Genomic DNA, 6,198 nt, shown 5'->3' with positions numbered 1-6,198 from the left:
CACTTAATAGTACATCTTTGTATAAATATCACTAGACTACAGTATGTTTAAATGGTGTCACCTTGACTCTTATTGTAGCTATGAGGAAACAGGGCATATCAATAGGCTAATGTATCTTTTATCTTAAGTAACTCTTTCGTAAAGGTTTTATTTTGTTCTTGTTGTTGTGTGGTTGTGAAGTAGTCCAGTTATATGTTGTTGTGTAACAAACTATCACAAGTCTTAGTGCCTTAAACCAGCCACTTTTCCCGTGATGTGTGGGTCTGGAATTTGGGAGAGGTTGCTTGGGTCAGTCATCATCAATCCATGTGAGGTGGGCTGGGGCAGGCAGGGCTGGACAATTCATTTTGAAGATCATGTCTTTTCTCACACGTGGAGTACCAATGTGCTCCTTGACCCATCTCTTTTTCTCTTGGTTCTTATTTTCTAGTCCTCTTCAAATAGCTTATGTTTCACACAGTTTCACCTCCAAGAAGGGTTTGGATCCCTTTAACTAATAGCAATTATAAAGGGCTCCAAGAAAATACCAATTTAGATGCCCATACCCCAGATCAACAGAGTGTGGTTAGGAAGACAAATCCCTAAGAATACAAAAAACCCTACATCAACATCATTGTTGGAGAAGAGAAGTAAATTCTTAGCAGAGAGGAGAGCATTATATCTCTAATGTGATCTTATAAACTGAAAAAAAATGTTTTTTAGATCAATATAATTAAACCCAATCTGTTTTTCTCCCCACAAGTGTAATAACAGAAAAGGGATATAAAAGTATATGTATAGATAATGAATAAAATAATATATATCAATGATATTTCTCATCTGCATGAAATGCTTTTAGAAAAATATTTTTGCTTCACTTGATCACCTTGTTACCCTTAACTTTTTCTATAGCTCTCATTCTGCTCACTTCCCATCTGGTCACTTACTTTCCTGTGCAAGGCTTTCCAAATCTAATTTCTTATATTACATAGAGGATGGAGTTCCACAACACTTAACAATGAAAGTCAGGGTCTTAGGCCCTGTGAATGTGAGGATCTGCAGCTGAGCTATTTACATAAAGCCAATGGTCACTAAATATCTGTTTCCAGACAGAAACTAGAAAACTCTTCCCATCTGGGGACACTACAGAGAAACGCGTCATCTGCCTCAGGCCCTGGGCAAAAAGGAACCACTCTTAAAAAGTAGGAAACCCATCTGGTGCTATAACAAATTTAGGATCCAAATTCACATAATACATAAGCATATCTCAGGCTGATAAATTTAAAATTAATATAAAACTGGTAAGGAACTGATAAATTCCCTAGTACTACATTTGAGGCAAATAAATTTATATGGTACGTATGAAATAAATAATAGTAAATATATTACCATGAGTATGTGGAGGATAGGTATAAATTGAAAGATTATTTTAAGACAGTAATTCTTGTTTACAAATCTAAAATAAGAAATGAATTCATCAAATGAAGGCTATCCCAAGCCCCAAACAGAGTTAATATAAACCAGCACACACCTGGCAAGAACAGAGTGAAAGGAGAACTTCAAAGGCAAAGAGTAAAATCATAAAGCTTTAAGAAAAATAGACAGATTACCTGCTTTGAAAAAATACAATTAGGTTGACAACACTAAGTCTCAGCAAAAAAAATAAAAATAAAAATAAAAAGAGTAATATTTTCAAAGTGCTCAGGAAAAATAATGGTATTGTGACTGGCCATGTATTTTATATTGGCTGTCATTCAAATTTGAGGAAAAACTATAATGGTTTTTATATTTTCTAAACCAAGTTTTCATTTCAAAAAATTTAAAATCTTCAGAAAAATAGTATAATAAACATTGTACATGGATTACCTAGAATCAGAATAATTAATATTTTCTATATTTGTTTTTCCCCATTGCTCTATCAGCTATCTACTTCCCTCCCTACCTATCTCCATATATGCTTTTCTCCCCGAACCATTTCAGATTATGATACATACTCCATGACACTTGACTCCTAACTACTTCAGTTTATTTTTCCTAATAACAGGGATATTCTCCTTGGAAGCTATAATCTATGATAGCACTCAAGAAAATTAATGTTGTATATATAATACAATATAATACATGTATTGTATAGTCCATACTCAAGCTTCTCTTATTTGTATAATAATGTTTTTCACAGTTGTATGTATCCAGGTTCATCCAAAGTTTAGTAAAGGATCATGCATTGCATTTGGTTGTCATGACTCATTTTAGTTTCCTTTCATCAAGAACTAACTCTTCATCCTTTTTTTCTGTTTTTGTTTTTTTTTTTGTCTTTGACATTTAGAGAAGTCCTAAGTTTATAGCATTATCTCATTTTAAATTCTTAAATTTGCCAATATATTATAATCAATACAAACTTAATCTATGTAAATAAATATTTGATCTGACATGTTTAAGTAACTGTGTAGTACATTTCTGGCCTCAGCTACTATCGTACAAGTATAAAAATACTCAATTTTAAAAATCAGGTAGAATTTCTGAACTACTTGCTTCTTTCTTCTTCTCTTTTTCTCTTTCACTCATTTTTTAACAAAATGAAAATGACACTTCCTTTTTTATTACAACAAAAAATATCCATTTTTAAATTTTACAAATTTAGTGAGTTATTCTAAGAATGAAATACAACATGCATTCTCACAGTTGACAAAGGTTCTTTGCCTGACCAAACTTCAGTCAGGCTCCTAACCCATCTCCTAGGCCCATCTGTGCACTTCCTTATAAATCTTGTTTTAGCAATAATCCTGCTAATTCAGTTTAACCAGAACCCCCACCCTCAATATCTAATCATCTCAATATTTGACCAGGTTCCTCATTCTCCACCATCCCCCAGGTGATGTCTGATCACCTGACCTGTCTTCAGCAAGAATCCTGTTAGGTCATTTTAGCCAGAATAACCTTTAGTCAATTTCCATCCACTGCTCCTTGACTATGAATTTCCACTTGCCCATGCTGTGTTTGGAGTTGAGCCCATTCTACATTGAGGTCTCTTTTCCCCTATTGCAATAAATCTGGATAAAATCTGTTTTTACTGCTTTAACTACTGTTCAGCTCTGGTTTTTCTTTGACATAATCCACCTTCCATATTTTTGTGTGTAACTATTCACAGTAATACTCTCCTATTCATTTCATTTATGGAACTTTTTAACATATATAATTTCTTATGTATTTATCTGCTTACATGTTTAGTTTTTTCTACCACACGAGAAATTCAGATTTAGGCCATTTTGGTCATGTTCATATTCTATCCTCAGTATTATCCTGCCCTACGTATAGAGGATATGCATCATATCGTTTCTCATTCTGCTGTTGTTCCTTATTAGTGCTTCTGGAATCCATTCTCTTTGTTTCTGGCTACACTGTCATTCCCCTATTGGACTTTATCAATTATTTTTCACAGCAAAAAATACATATTTATAAGCTTATCAGAAGGAATAGGCTATTTTCAATATTATACAGTTTGTTTACAGAGACCCTAAAAGAGAATCACTCAAGAGAATGAAACCCACTGAAAGGTTCCCAATAAAAATATTTCACCAACAGAGTTAGTTTCTGGCAGACTTTTCTAGAGCTGGTTGCTGGCTGACCCCAGGTATTTGAATAAAGACAATGGCATCTTACTGTTATTTTCTTATAGGTACTCTTGGGAACAGCTTGGGGTAAAATGTGGCTTCTTAGGTCTGCAAGAATTCGAGCTGTACTTGGGCCACTTCTCAGATTTCTTTAGTGCGGGTCTTAGAGCACTGCACCTCATGCCAGCTGATGGGAGCCATCTGGACACCTCATTCACTGTGGGCCAACCACCACCCCTCGTTCGCTTTCAGCAGTGGGCAGGAAGTGGTTGGACTGTGCATCACCTAGGGAGATCACTTTGGCCAAAACAATGTCACCTGGGCAAAAACTCATAAATTTCAGCCTTGTATTCTTCAGTAGTTCAGACATCTTTCTTGTGGCTAGTTCCTCAAAAAGAGTTAAGTGGTGTGGACCCCACATACAGGATGTATACTTTGGCAATGAGTGAATTGATGCTAGAGACCTTACAGGTTACAATAGTTCCCACATCTGGCAGTGATTGAGACTATTTCTCTCAACACAGAAATGACAGGAAGCACGCCATTTCTGCTGCTTTTGTCATGCAGCCAGCAAGCCAGGAAAAGATGTAGCAGTGTCAAGTGTAGGGACCACTGCCTGAGCTGCCCTCCTCCAAGCTACACAGATGTCTGCTGGGAATGCAATACCTCAAGGATGGAGCCATGACTGCCGCTACCCAAAGTCCCTATACTTTGTCAGTTCTCTTCAGGACACTGCAGTAGTTCCTTTCCCTTCAGTGGCAGCCTGTTCTTCACCCCCAAATTCCCTCTCCACCTCTAAGAAGATGCTCTTAGTTGCATATTTCAATACTCTGTATCAGTGTAACATTTTTTTTGTTTTTTATTATTTATTTTCAGGCCTCTGTCTTTTTTGTTAGCTATTTAGCTAAAGGTTTGTCAATTTTTTTGATCTTCAAAGCACCAAAGCCTAGTTTTATTAATATTTTTGTTGTTTTCATTCTCGATTATGTTAATTATGTTATAATCATCATGTTTTTCATCTACTACCACTAGGCTTAGTTGCTTTCTTTTTCTTGTTCCTTGAGGTGTAGGGTGAATATGTTTATCTGAAATTCATGGAAATCATGGCATTTTACTCCTAGAAATTGTTTTCGATACTATCTAGTCCCTTCACCTAATATTATATGTGAAGCACCTGAGCTGCAGAAGTATGAATGCCTTCCACACAGCCATGCGGTTGGTCTCTAATCAGTTAGCATTTATTGATTTATTCCATGCCAGTCTCTTTCTTTACACATGTTCCCTCGTGTAATACCAACAGCAACCCTGTAAGATAAGTGAATCAGTATTGTTTTCACTTAACAGATAACAGATCTGAGGCAGAAGAGGTTGAGGGAAGTTCTCAGGGCTCCAGGATCAGGGAAGGAGCTGAGATTCAAACTTGACAGGCTGCAGAAGGTCGCCCAAATCTCCTTCCCCTGACCATTCCATGATGCTCAGGATCTATGGACTCTTCTGTACTTCTGAGTCAGTTATCAGTTGCTTTACATGCACCGAGTGGCATTTTCTTGTTTTCTTTAAAAGCAAACAGACAAACAAACTCATGACTCCTTGACACCATTTCATCCTGTGTCCTGGTAGCTTACAACGTGCTTTCCGTGTTTGCTCTTTATCTTTAAGCTGTTTCAGTTAGCAACTCTTTTTCCCCCCTGAGTTTACTATTTCTTTTGCCTCAACCCATAAAAGAACGGATTGTAGTCTCCAAGTTACACATTTGCTGTCTCGGTATCTTCCCAGTTGCTAGGGTTTCTCTTTCATTCTTTCCATTGAATTGATAGGAATCTAGTTCTAATAAAGAAACGACAAAATCTGGTGGTTCCCTGTGCTACAAAGCTTCTCCAGCTTGCAGAGGGAGACTCCACAGGAGGCTGCCACAAACTAGTACTTCCCTGTCCAATGGCACACTGTCATTCGACAAGCACACCACTTCGCATGCAGGAGCTTAGACAGAGGTGCCACTCCTCTTAACCTCTCCTCACCGGAGCAAAGCCCTGAGGGCAACTTCTCTTTGGTGTGAAAAGAGGCTCCAGTAGCTGCTTTACAGATTCTGATGAGTATCAGTAACTAGCAGCAGGATCAAGGATAGATAGAGGGAGACTTATCAGGGTAAGAGGGTAGGAACTATACACCAGCACTGGCGTTCCCTTATCAAATAATCATACATAATTAAATTGGGAAGGGAAAAAAATGCCTTTTTTAAAACCATCACAAAAAGTATTATTTTGGAGACTGGTAGAATGTAAGCAAGCCAGCTATTCATGCCATAGCCAGAAGTTCAGACAGAACTAAATTATGCTTCAGATTAATGTATCGGTCAGTTCAAAGGTTAGACAAACAGCTGTTTCTCAAGGAGGCGCACTACAAAGCTTAACTGTTCGTTGGAAGGTCTGTAATGGTCTCAATGGATTCCCAGAGGAGTCACTGTTATTTGTTTCTGATTGGGAGATATCCCAAACTGACTCCATGCTACTGATGACCTCTACTGCTAGGGCATGAGGGTGACACTCTGGAGCCAGTGCAATTTTACCAGTCTCTGGGAAAAAAAAAAAAAAAAGAAAGAAAGAAAGAA

At 37.3% G+C, this 6,198-nt stretch overlaps 1 pseudogene; it reads right to left on the bottom strand.

Annotated features, from left to right (window-relative positions):
• Positions 1–3,692: 3,692 nt before the first annotated feature.
• On the bottom strand, positions 3,693–4,011 carry LOC150019557 (exosome complex component CSL4 pseudogene; annotated as a pseudogene).
• Between the last annotated feature and the right edge of the window lie 2,187 nt (positions 4,012–6,198).

The sequence above is a fragment of the Furipterus horrens genome, unplaced genomic scaffold (assembly GCF_987537825.1).
Source record: "Furipterus horrens unplaced genomic scaffold, mFurHor1.1.pri manual_scaffold_2, whole genome shotgun sequence".
NCBI lineage: Eukaryota > Metazoa > Chordata > Mammalia > Chiroptera > Furipteridae > Furipterus > Furipterus horrens.
Note: the sequence above shows the minus strand (reverse complement) of the source record. Positions and strands in the feature narration are given on the sequence as shown.